Source organism: Rhincodon typus, chromosome 35, assembly GCF_021869965.1.
Source record: "Rhincodon typus isolate 14 chromosome 35, sRhiTyp1.1, whole genome shotgun sequence".
NCBI lineage: Eukaryota > Metazoa > Chordata > Chondrichthyes > Orectolobiformes > Rhincodontidae > Rhincodon > Rhincodon typus.
Genome location: NC_063366.1, coordinates 22,805,744 through 22,819,274, shown reverse-complemented (window position 1 = coordinate 22,819,274; position 13,531 = coordinate 22,805,744). Strand labels below are relative to the sequence as shown.

General features: G+C 44.4%; 1 pseudogene; it reads left to right on the top strand.

The window, feature by feature from the left end:
- The window catches only part of LOC109926205, a 468,382-nt pseudogene extending 456,325 nt beyond the window's left edge, over positions 1 to 12,057 (top strand).
- Positions 12,058 to 13,531: the final 1,474 nt, after the last annotated feature.

Genomic DNA, 13,531 nt, shown 5'->3' with positions numbered 1-13,531 from the left:
AAGCTGGAACCACATTAAACAGGAAGGCGATCTAGCGATTGGCTTCTAATGGAGCTGAACTGAATTCATCTGCCTTTTAAACACAAGGAGTGCGTATCTCTGCATTCAATTTCAGTCGCCACCTTTTTCCGTCCCCTCCGCCGGGGAACCGCTGCTCTTTCAAAGTCTCTCGCTGTTCCTCTCAGTTCGCAATATTTCCAAGTTTGTGTCACATGCAAATGTTGTAATTACGCAAAAATGTATTACACATTGATCAGAAAATTAAAATGTTCCTAATGTTACCATCTGGGGAATATAACTGTTTACTGTCTCCAATCGAAATCTCAATGGGTCACCTCTCTCTGTTCAGTGAGAGGAACTAAAGTTCCTCGGAGGGTGAGTCTGGGGAATTGATCACCAGCAACAAGGAAATGACAGGGGCAGAGAATGCACGTGTCTTATTTCAACAGAGAAGATGCAACAAACAGAACATTTGAAAATATTAAAAGAATGTTGGGGAGAAGGAACTATACGAATCTCAATCATTGGGGAAAGGGTACTAGGAAAACCAAGAAAACTGAAGTTTGACCTCTCCCTTGAATCCTGGATCCACGGCCTTAAATGCAAGAGATAGTGGTTTTGAACCTTCCCAAATTTTCCCAGGATCTGGAAAGGTTCCGGTAGATTGGAACATCACTAATGTAATACCTCTGTTCACGGAACAAAGCAGACCGAAAACAGGAAACTTTAGGCCACTGCAACTAAGGCTTCCTGATATTTGCCTTACTTGTGGAACAATAAACCTTAAAACCACAAGCTGCCCACCAATTTACTTTCCCCTTAAAACCTGATGCCACTTCATCAGAACAGGATCCCATTCTCGTCCTCCAGCTTGTTTTGCTATTCCATTGTATCCTTTACATTATTTATTACCTCAATAGCAATGTCAGGACCTTAATCACGATTTCACTGATTATTCGTCTCTGAGTAAACGTCTGTCGATGACTTTTGGGGAAGTTGATTCAGGACATCTTTCACAAATAATATTTTTCATAGACCTTCATCGCCACCTGGTGGTTGTCATTGGGACATCAAATTTTAAATTTGTCCCTGCATCTCCGGTATCCGCCACCTGGTGGTGCTATTGCTTTACTTCTCCGCCCGTTCCAAATCCACTCCTTCCAATGAAGCTGTAAACTGAAGAGACAGCTCCTCAAATTTGGTTTAGGCATGTTGCAGCCTTCCAGATTCAACGTCTAGTTTAGAAATTTTAAATCGTACTCTATGCCCTCTATATTTTTTTCCAGGCAAGGCATTTGTTTTTGTTTGAATGTTTCTGCAATTCCCAACCTTCCAACCATGGATTCCATTTACACTCCTCGTTACCACAGAAAGGCTGCCAACACGATCAAAGACCCCAGCAATGCTCTCCTACAACATCTTCTGTCAGGCAGAAGATAAAGATGCTTGAACGCACGCCCCAACATGTTTAAGAAAAGCTTATTCCCTGCCGTGATTAGACTGATGAATAGAATTTCCGACTTGAAATAAAGTTGGTTTTGCAAATGTTGATATTGCTTGGTGCACCTACTGTGCAGTGGAACCTCTGTGCCTCTCTCTGTCTGAGCACCCGATGATCTGTAGGTCCTTGTTTGCTATGATCTGCCTGTACTGCTCACAAACAAAGCTTCTCACTGTTACATGTGACTGTAATAAATCAAATCAAATCAAAGAAATCCAGCTATGTGGTTTTGGATCTGGAGTGGACTGGGCGGTAAAAGACATACATCGGGAAGCACAGGACGGAGCAGTTGGGAAGCACATACTGAATGGAACCAGGAGTTTGTTTCCTGTCCTGCCACAGAGCAGGAGGGACCCAGTTTTATCTTGGACTTCGTCCGATATCTTCTGGGGCAAATGTGTCGATGCGAAACTTCTCTGCCACGATGCAGGCTGAATGTGCCAAAAGAGTTGACCCCTAGAGGTTAAAAGAGGGAAAAATGTAGGATCTGAGGGGAAAAAAGGGGCCTTCAGATTGTCCTTTCGTTGGGATTAACACTTTGATTGCTAATATATTCGTGGGAGGGGCATACACACTGCACTGGGAATGGTGCAATAGACAACCGGTTGGTCATTCCACAATCCAACAGGGAGGCAGCACTGGAATGGATTATTTCACCAGATCACAAACCTTCCCATTTGGCTCTTTCTGTTCTCATCTTTCCCCACCTCAGTCATACTTAAAATCGGCTACGTTTTTCATCTTCTTACAGTTTGGCAAAAGGTCACAGATCTGAAACGCTATCTCTGTTCCTCTGTTCTCAGATGCTGCCAGACCTGCTGAATAATTGTAACCTTTTTTGATTTTATTTCAATGTCCAGCATCTGCAGTATTTCAGTTTTGAGGCAGAGCCACTTACTTGCGATGAACGTGCCTGAATGTAATTTGACAGCAGTACCGGTTTCCGCCACCCCGTGGCAGTGCTACACCATATATAAAATCATCGTTGAGAAAGTACAGCCCTACCAGTAGCGTGCAGTACCGCTCCCCGCCAGAAGATGGTAATGTTGCACCGATTATTCTTCAACTGGGATTAAACTATTAAAGTGGAAACGGGACTCACTGAAAGTGGGGAAGTGGAGGGCTCGTGTATTGTTGGTACCCCTGAAAATTATGGATATTGCATCAGATTGAATGCAGCTGGATTGGTGGCATCCGTGCAGAGAGAAGAATAGTTAACGTTTCGACTCCAGAAAGACTTCTCTTCAAAATTGAAAGGGGCTGGGAAATGGTGTATTTTGTGTAGATGACAGAGGGGGAGGAGGAGCGTGTGGAACAGATTGTGAGAGTACCCAGAGCAGAAGACAAAGGGAGTGATGATGGTGGTAAAGGAGTGCTAGAGATATAAAATAGATGTAAATGTTCGTCATCAAATGGGAAAAATTTTCTGTGCAGCAAGAGCAGAGGTGCCCTCACTCAGGAGCTGAAGTGGGATGAGGTCCTCCCTCTGATACTCATGGGGCTCTGAGCTACAGAATCCAGACGGACAGGCTGTTTCCCCTCAGGAGTGGTGACTGGGCACCAGATGAAAATGCCAGTGCAGATACTGGTGCCCACCCTGACCAAGACACGCAAAAGGGCAGTGACCAAAGATAAATTTACATTGGAATTGTGACAAATATTGTGCTCCCTACATTGTTATAGACCAGACCAAACCCCCTCAAAATATAATCGAGGAGTTTGCCTCGACCCTAACTTTTTATTTTATTTAAATGCAAGTGTAAGGTGCTGTATTGCAGATGTGATTCCATTTGTCCACCATAAGGCTTTAAGCAAAAAAAAAACTTTATTCAGGAATGGGCTGCAGGAGATCAGAATATAGTGGGAAATGACACTGGAGTGGGAGTGTTTGACCCACTGTAAAGGGGCCGAGAGTCTATTGTGGACAAAGCCAGCCCTGTGGTGTCTGCACTCCAGCTGCCCAAGCGGCTCAAGTGGGTTCACATTTATCAGATGAAGCTTCACCAAGCAGTAACCCCAGGCCCAGAGCCTCACAGTGTGATCAGGGCTGTCCCTGTGTAAACCTGGGATCCAGTGCTGTGGGACTGGGACCAAACAGGAGTGGGGCAGGGACTGAGCAGTGACAGACTCTCCCAAGGGTGACTCTCCAGATGTTGACACCTGTACTTCCCAAATCCTTTTCCCAAATGGAGGCAGTAGATGCTCAAATCGAGGCGTCTGGGGGAGCCGCATCCCAGGAGAGAGAACTGCAACAGCAGCCCCGAGAAAGAGGAATAGGGACAGGAGACCCAGACGGATCCTCATCTCATGCAGCATTCCTTTCAATTGAAGACGAGAACAATGTTCCTGGGACCAATCCTGCTCCTAGAGCAGAGGTTTTGGGCATTATTACAGAACCATGAAGACCATGATGATGCTGGGATTCCTGACTGGGAACCTCGTCCGGACAAGACATTAGGGCTTCGAGAGAATCAGGAGGAGAATAATAATGCAGAGTGAGTGACTGACCCACCTGTCCCACTGAAAACCCGAGGGTCAGGCCGTGGGGATAGGTTGGGAATCTGAGGGTGGAGTGGGCTCACATTGCAGGCCACACGGAAGCTTCCTCCCTTTGCCCGTAAGGTAAAGAGGAACCAAAGACTGTCGGATGCTCTCTCCATTTACTGAGACCAGAGAATGGGCTGCTTGTTATTCCCACCCCAATGGGCCTCTCTCCCCATGGGCCCCACAAGGCAGTGCCAGGAATGAGGAAATAAATGCTGGGGAGCCTGAGGAACAGGAGGAAGATCGGATTCTGGCCATGTATTCACAAGCTGTGCTGGGGGAATTGGAGAGGCCAGGCTCAGTGCATGAAGGAAACACTAAGAGAGGATCCAAATGTCCCTGTGCAGGATATTGGAAATGAGGCCTGTACAGAGTCTGGTTCTTGTTTGGTGGAACAGGCCCAGAAATAGCTCCAAAGCATTGGGGGAGGGAGATGAACGCCTGTGTTCCTGAGAAATATCTTCGAGCCATGTCCACTTCATCACTTCCCACCAAGATCTGTCAAATCCGAGCCTGGTGCTGTGATCCCCAGTGAAGCCTGAGTGCCATCTAGGGAACAGGAGCCTGGCCTGGCTCGGCTTGGTTCTGGCTTCTCCTGTCCTGGAGGATGGGGACATGCCGCATCACCTTTTCGAGCTGAAAGCATTGGGCTTGAAAACCAGGCCCATGTGTCCCATTCTGAGCAAGCCCCCAGGACGGGGTTCCCAAGGCTCGGAAAAACTTGGGGAGTCCCGGGTTTGTCCGGCTCAGCTCACACAGGGGGATCCGTTTGTTTGTGAAAAAGAACAGAACAAAGAAGGAAGAAAGAGCAGAGGCTGGTGACGGGAATCATTGGGGGTGGGGGACATTGGTCTTAGCCTCGAACTCCGTCCTTGGGGATGAATTCTCTCTCAGGTCTCAGTGGTGAGGCCGGGTTTATTACCATCTGTCTGTTGTCTGACTGGTGTCGTGGCCTCAGAGACAGGAGAGTGGGAAAGCAGCTGAAGATGTCCCTGAAGGGACGGGATAAGGTGAATGGAGCAGATTCACAAGTGGAGTCATGTTCTTTGAGGAGAAATCAACTTAAATCTGTAAGGGATGTTAGTATTGTGTGTATCTATCATGTAGTGATGGAAGATCTGTCTTTTCCACACCAACCCCTCCCCCCAGTTGCTGTTGACAGGAAGTGCAGAGTGTTTCCAGGAATTCTCAATTTCCCTGTCTGCAGTTTCCCAAAACAACCTACAGGAATGAGGGGTGAGAGAAGCTGAGGCCTGATAGCAAGAGAGATCCAGTGTTCGATGGAATGAACGACACATCAGTTTCTTTAAACTGTCAACAAGCTCTGTTAGCTCAGGTTATTCATGGCCCTGGCCTGACCCCAACTCACCTGACCCCCCACCCCCCCACAGCCTCCTCACCACCTCCATCACAGCAGCACTGCCTGAATATCACCTGTGACCCAGCATTCGCCCCAGCTTTCCCTCCCTCCGCCAGCTGCAACAAAAATCCAAGCAGCCTGTTCTCCCAGAACCCCCCACCTTCCATTATCTCCAGAGATATCAGGGCACTGCCCTGCATCCTGACTCACTCCCACCCTCCACCTCAATCCCACTCCTCATTCTTCTTCTCCATGATCTCCATTAGCTTCCAGCCCAGTTATGTCATAGTTTCCAATCTCCTCCTCGTTTTCCAATCCCTCCACATCTGTGCCCCCTCCTTGTAATCTCCTCCACCCTCTGAGATATCATCATTTCCCCACTTGTGCCCTCTGTGACCTCATTGATTTTAATCACTCCACCACCCCCAGCTGCCTCTAAACTCTGAAATGCCCTCCCTACATCTCTCTGAACCTTCATACCTTAGCTTCCGTCCCATTCAGGCATTCCTTAAAACTTCTCCCAGCTTTGTGTCTGATCAAAAACACCATGTGAAACACCATGGTCGTTGATGGCATTATATAAATGTACGTTTGTGTTTTTGACCATCATGCAGTGCAGTCACAGTGTGGGAGCAATCTAGAATTAGAAAGATCACGATTTGAGAGATCACTATTGGAGAGATCACTATTGGTGAGATCTGCATTGAAGGAAGGATTGACAGTGGGGGAGATCAATGTTAGGGGAACCACAGTTGGTGATCAATATTGGAGGATCTACTCTGGGAACAAACATTGGATCCCACATTCAGGAGATCAGCATTGGGGGAAATGGATATTGGAGGAGGAATTTTGGAGGAGATTAACTTTCAGGGATTCCTCATTTCAAGGAATATGGAAGGCCATCTATGCAAAGCAAGGTCTCACAATCAGTTGATACCACAATGACAACCAGATTGTGTATCTGTGTGTGTGTGTGTGTGTGTGTATGTATTTATGTCACTGTCTTGTGTCTGTTTGTGAGCATCTGTCTGTGTGTGTGCATGCGTATATGTGTGTATGCGCATTTGTGTTCCTGCCTGTCCTTGTGTGTGTGTGCCTGTGCATCTGTCTGGGCCTGTATGTCTGTCCATGTATGTGTATTTATGTCTCTGTGCCTGTGTATCTGTGTCTCTGTCTGTGTGTCTGTTTGTGTTTGTGTTTGCATGTTTGTTTATGTCTGTTTCTGTCAGTTGTGTGAGTTCTGTCTGGGTATGTGTATGTGTATCTGTGTCTCTGTGTATCTGCGTGCGTGTTTGTGTGTATCTGTAAGTTTATCTGTGTCTGAGTGTGTGACTGTGTGTTTGTTTGTCAGAGTCTGCCTGTGCATGCTTTTACTGATGGGATGCTGGTGAAAGGATAAATGGTGACCAGACGCAACAAGAGCTCTGTGCTCCTCTGTGAAATATTCAGCCGAACAGGATAGTCAAAGCAGAAGGTCCATTCGGCCCTTCAAACCTGCTCTACCATTGACAAAGGTCATGGCTGATCTGATTGGAACATCAACTCCATATTCCTGCATTGACCCTGAGAATTTTTTTTATCAATCTTGGAAGTCAAGAATCACATCCAGCTCAGAACAAATAGACTGAACAGGATCCACCCAGAGGAATGACGCACAGTCTGATGGGATCTCACCCAAGTGCAGATGCAGGTGAGGCTTGGTCATCTCGTTCAATATCTGAGTTTGCATCACTGTCAGGCCATTCAGCCCATCAGATTGCCTCAATCCAGCGTAGAGCAGAAAGGGAAATGGTGAGACAGTGGGAATGTCTCTTGTGAAGTCATCTTGGGATTTCGCTAATGCTCTGGTTCAGAGTTCAAATCCCATCAAGGTCACATTTTAAATTTATAAAGAAAACCAGCATTGAAAGCTAATTAAACATGGCAAATATCAACGATTTTTGTAAATATCCATCGGGTTCACAAATGTCCTTTAGGGACACCTACACTAAGAGGGAAGTACTGAGGAAGCGCCGCACTGTCAGAGGGTCAGTACTGAGGGAGTGATGCACTATCAGAGGGTCAGTATTGAAGGAGTGCTGCATTGTCAGAGGGTACGTACTGAAGGAGTCAAGGGAGGGTAGGAGGCCTTGGGGTGGTGTCCAGGAGGATGGGGTGTGTTGGAGGCGGGAGAACGGGTCTGTAGAGGGACGGTTAGACTCGTGGTTAAAGAAAGAAGCGCAGAGGTGGAGGCGGCAGAAAAACTGTTTGATATCCAAGCGTGAGTGGTATTCATTGATGTTTGGGTGGAGGGGGATGAAGGTGAGTTCTTTACTGAGGACTGACCAGTCGTCCTCAGTGAGGGGGAGGTCTGGGGGATGGTGTAGATGTGGCAGGGCTTTGGGCTGGCATTGGCTGTAGAGCTGGTGGCTGTAGGGGCAGTGGGCGGAGCAGTGTTGGGCAGAGCGGCATCCTAGATGTTGCTGGTGGCATTGGCAGGGGCGTCCTTGATGTAGGCAGCGCTCCTGATCTCTGAGATGGAAGCAGTGGTATCTGCAGTGTGGATGGTGGTAGCGGTGGCATGGCTTGCGGTAATGGAAGTGGCGTGGCCGGAGTTGGCAGATGTGACATGATCTGTGGCATCCGCGGGTGCCGCGATGATGACCACTTGGTCAATGGTAGCGGGCACATTGGCGGGGAGGGTTGGGGACTTGGGTGGTGGAAGAGGCCTGTGTTGGGTGGCAGGCACCAGTAAGTTTAGTATAAAGTTTAAGGAGTACTTAGATGAGTATTTGAAGAGTTATTCATGGATATGGGCCTAGTGCTGGAAAGCAGGAGGAGTGTAGATTTCACCTAGTTTTGGCAGAACGGACTAAATGGGTCAAAGTGCCACTTCTGCATGATTCAGTGATTCAGTCCTAGATTAGACTAGTTTCACCTCTGCAGCAGCAATCAATTTCTCAGCTTATTTCTGCTGAAACTTCCATTAACGGTTTTCTTATGATTGATTATTGATTAATCCCCTATGACCCTGGCAAGTCTCCCACATTCTACCAACTGTAACTTGAAACAATTCGCAACTCTGCTGCAAGTCCAGTTCCACTATCATTACTCCACTACACTCACTAAGCTACATTGACTCTCAGTCGAGCAATATCTTGATTTTCAAATCCCTCGATTTTCTTCGGTCTGCACCTGCACCACCCAACTTCCTCCAGTCACGTAATCCTTAAACATATGCGTGCCCCTCCAATTCTTGGATCATTGGGCATTCCCAATTACTAATTGCACCACCACTTGTGGCCAAGCCTTCGATTGTCAATGCCTCAAACTTTGGAATTCCATCCCTGCACCTCTCAGCCTCTCTGACTGACATTTCTCCTTTCAGACACTCCTTAATACCCAGCTGTTTGACCAAGTTGATTATGACTAGGTATTCTCTCAACTGGCTCAGTGGTAATTCTTTGTTTTATTATGGTCCCGCAAAGTGTCTTGGGCATGATAAAGGCACTATGTAAACATAGGTTATTATTATAACCATATGTTAACCTTCTGTAATTAATATACAGCGACATCCAGGATCCACAGGCTATCAACATTTGACAAGACCTTACAATTTTAAAAAAGATCTCTTTTCTATTACTCTTACCAAAGTGTATACCTTTGAATTTCTCCTCATTAGATTCCAGCTGTTACATTCTTTCCCAGTGACTTAACCTTCCTTTATCACTTTGCATTGAATTCATTCCCTCCTCATAGTTTACCCTTCTACATAAGTTTATAACATCAGCATGTTCCTTAGTCTCTCCACCAAAATCATCACTATATTGCTGATTGCAAATCACTTTCATATAATCACTGATTCATGTGGGACCCTAATTGTTACCTGCAACCCCGAAAATGACCCTTTCTTCCTCCTTTTTCATTAATCAATCCTCAAATTATGATAATATATTATTGCTAATCTTCTGAAAACTAATTTTGCTTTTTAAAATATGCTTCGAGTGGAAGCTAGAGAAGTGCAGCATCACGAGGTTATCCATGGGCTTGCGGGAGAGTGAGGTACTAAGGTGTCCATCCTTGATGGAGATGTGTATGTCCACGAATGAGATTGATCCTAAAGAGTAGTCCATGGTAAGTCTGATGGTGGGATAAACCTATTGGTATCACTATTTAGTTGTTTCAGCAATTCCTCGCCCTGAGACAAAAGGAAGAAAATGTCGTCAATGTATCTGATGCATGGAGTTTGTTGGAGGTCCTACATAGCAAAGAAGTCATGTTCGAACTTGTGCATGAAAATGTTGGTATATTGGGATGCAAATTTGGTCCCCATGGTTATTCCATGTGTCAGAATCAAGAATCGGTTGTCAAAGGTAAAGACTTTGCAGTCAAAGATGAAGCGGATGAGTTTCAGGATGGTGTCTGGAAATTGGCAGTTGTTGGTATTGAGCTGTTGCACCGATGGCATCGTCATGGGGGATGCACACATACACACACACACTCCCACACAAACACACTCGCACAAACACACTCGCACACTTAGACAGACACAGACACACACACAGACACACACAGATACACACACACACACTATTTGTGTAGTTGCAGATACATTCTGTTTTGCTCAAAAAAAAACCCTGATCCCAGTTAAAAACATAAACAGATCTAAGCAAGACGTCACACTGTCTTGTACTGTCTGACCTGAGACGTCACCTCTTCTATACATTAATAAAACCTTTAATTATCTCGGGACAATGACTTGATAGGAATCAGGAGTTTGCATTTTAATCAGTACTTTCCTTCCTAAATGATTAAAGATTCAACAAGAGGCAGCTAGTTTTAGGGTTGTTACCTTTCCGTTTACAAATTCTGTGCCTTATACCCTCTATCTCACACCACGCCTGAGGAAGGAGCTGAGCTTGTGTTTTTAAATAAAGCTGTTGGACTATAACCTGGTGTCGTGTGATTTTTAACCTGATTAACATTAGCTACCAGTTGTAACATGATTGATCAAAACCACAAGGGAGTGTATTACCTCCCAATTATTTTTGTATGGGAGTATACTGCATTGTATTTCTTTAATACTTAATTATGCATTCTCTTTTGAAAATTATTGTGGAATGCACTTTGCTGTACAGGTATGGTACAATATTTCCAAACTTTACATCTTTTATTTCCAGGCAAAAGTCTCTGATGAACTCCAACTCTGAATGTAACGTAAATCCTATAAGAACCTTTGATTCATTGAAAGTTCATTCAATTAAAATTCCAACTTCCAGTAACAAAACTACAACTTTTAGTGATTGTATTTTGTGCATGCCATACACCCATTACATATAGTTAAAAATAAATTGAGAAAAGGAAAACAGCCTGATTTTAACTTTCATTTTTTTAATTGAAAAAATATGCTTTATTCATAGAAGGAAATCTTTATGTATATACATAGCTAATGTAGTCATTCCAATCTATACTGTCATTACTTACAGCGAATAAAACAAACATTGGCATTCGTCTTTCTTTATATTTACAATCAACTTCTTGGCCTTTAGCTGAGGCATCAGCAGGGTCCGGTTACTGAATGGACCCCCGCTTTGCTTTGGCAAAATGACATTACGTGGTGGTCTTTCCCCACTGTGCCTTGGCGGCAGCTGCTTTCATAATTTATAAGAAGCATACATCTTTTTCACATTTCTTTGATTTTAAGATACTCAGTCTACATCTGGCCTTAGCTATAATGATGTCATTTTTACCCACAGCGACTGTTTTCTCTTGGGAGCTGTACCTCTTCTCTTCACTGTCTCCCTGCAGTGTGTTGCTAATTCTGACCGATTACACTGAGGCATCCTTGGGTACTGTCTCTGTCTCTCCCAACAGCCTGTCATAGTTTCACTTAGTCATGGGCTTCCTCAGTCTTATTCAGAACCTGGTCACCAGTTAACACTCACAACTAGGGTTCCATCTTGCCTGCTTGCTGCTTAAAATTTTTCTCAGCTTATGAATTTTTAGTTCCGGTTCAATGCCAAATTTGCCAATCACCACTGATTTTGAAAGTTCTAGGGGGAGTAGCTAATAACATTCATTTGTCTCCATTTATTCCCTGCAGCAATTACTTTGGAACATAACACAGCCAATCTTTACCTTTTCTTGTCTGAAGGATCTAAGTACTGTGACATACAGTGGGAAATGGAATCAGCTAACCAACAATCCAAAGAGGTTTGATCCCGGTGCCTGTGTCCTGGGATCAGAGGAATTTACATCAGGGAAACATTCCTGGGAGGTAAAGGTGGGAAAACAGAGTGAGTGGGATATGGGTGTGGCAAAGAAATCTGTTGACAGAAAAGGGCAAATCACTCTAAATCCAAGTAATGGATACTGTGCATTTGCATTGAGAACTGGGAATGAGTTCTGGGCTTGTGAGAATTCATGGAAATACTTAGAGCTGTGTTTGCATTCAAGAAAATTTTGAGTCTTCCTGGAATATGAGGGAAGGGATGTGTCCTTTTACATTTCAGATAACAAGTCCCTTATCTACAATAACACCAGGACAATCATTGAGAAACTCTATCCTTTCTTCAATCCAGACTTTAGTACCAGGGACGAAAACACAAACTCTCTGAAAACCTGCAGCAGAACGATAACAATTAATGACGATGAGGATTTTAGCCAATGCTAAGCGTGAATTAGTTTCCTCTAACAAACACAATATTCTCAGGCCCTCCACCCTCACACCATCTTATCAGCTTATTGAAAAATTGTCTTTCAGCAGTCGATAAACAATCAGTTGACTCTCTCTGTAGGAGTCAGCACTCCGCCATGTTCAAGGAAACAGGGAGGAAAGCTTCAATAATGCCAATAATCACTGATAACTACTGACTGGGAAAGGCAAATTCCCAATAGCACTAATAATCACAGGTAACTGCTAAGGGGAACTGGGAAAATCCTAATAACACAGATAATCACCAATAAATACCCACAGCAACTGGGGATATTCCATTAACACTGGGAATCACTGATAAATATCCACAGAGACTGGTAACGTCCAAGTAAGGATGGACAATAAATGCTTGTCGAGCCAGTGACATACATAGCTGGTGAATGAAAGAAAAGAAATTTTATTACAACTAAACGGTAATTGGAATTCTGGCAATGCAAGTAGATAGGTTACAGATTAATAGTTATGAACTGTCAACAGAAACTTTGTCAGTTAAAACCCAAACACCCTGATGAAACTCCGCCTACACACACACACACACACACAAACACACAAAACATACATGAAAAACATGGGTGTAATTGGCAGAGAGAAAGACTGGGAAGGCAGTTCAAAAGTTTCTGTTCACTGAGGTGATCCTTTTGCATTATCAGGAGCTTGTTTCTCTTTGATCTTCTTTCTCCAGGTAATTTCCCTTGCGGCAAGAAACACTGGGTGACAGTTCCCACTTCTAAAGCCTTAATCTAATTAGTTAAAAGCCACAGGTTCCAGGAACTGATCAGAAGAAATAAATTGGTTTTCTCTAGGCTTGAGGTGTTTCTTTTTAAAGGTAAAGGATAGCTCCTTCCTCTTCACAGGTCCAGCGGCTTCTCCCCAAAAATTCACAATCTTCTTAATGACCTTGGAACCAATTAGAGTCATAGAGATGTACAGCACGGAAACTGGTCCTTCGGTACAACTCATCTGCAATGATGAGATATCCTCAATAAATCTAGTCGCATTGCCAGCATTTGGCCCATATCTGTATAAACCCTTCCTATTCATATGCTGATCTAGATGCCTTTTAAATGTTGTAATTGTCTCTGCCTCCAACACTTCCTCTGGCAGCTCATTCCTTACATGCACCACACTCTGCATGAAGAAGTTGCCCCTTAGGTCCCTTTTAAATTTTTCCCTTCTCACCTTGAACCAATGCTCTCCAACTTTGGACTCCCCGACCTTTGGAAAAAAGACCTTGTCTATTCATTCTATCTATGCCCCTCATGATTTTATAAATGTCTATAAACATCACCCTTCAGTCCCCAACACTCCAGGGAAAATAGTCCCACCTATTCACCCCCTTCCTATAGCTCAAACCCTTTAACCCTGGCAACATCCTTGCAAATATTTTCTGAACCCTTTCAAGTTTAACAACATGTTTTCTGTAACAGTGGGG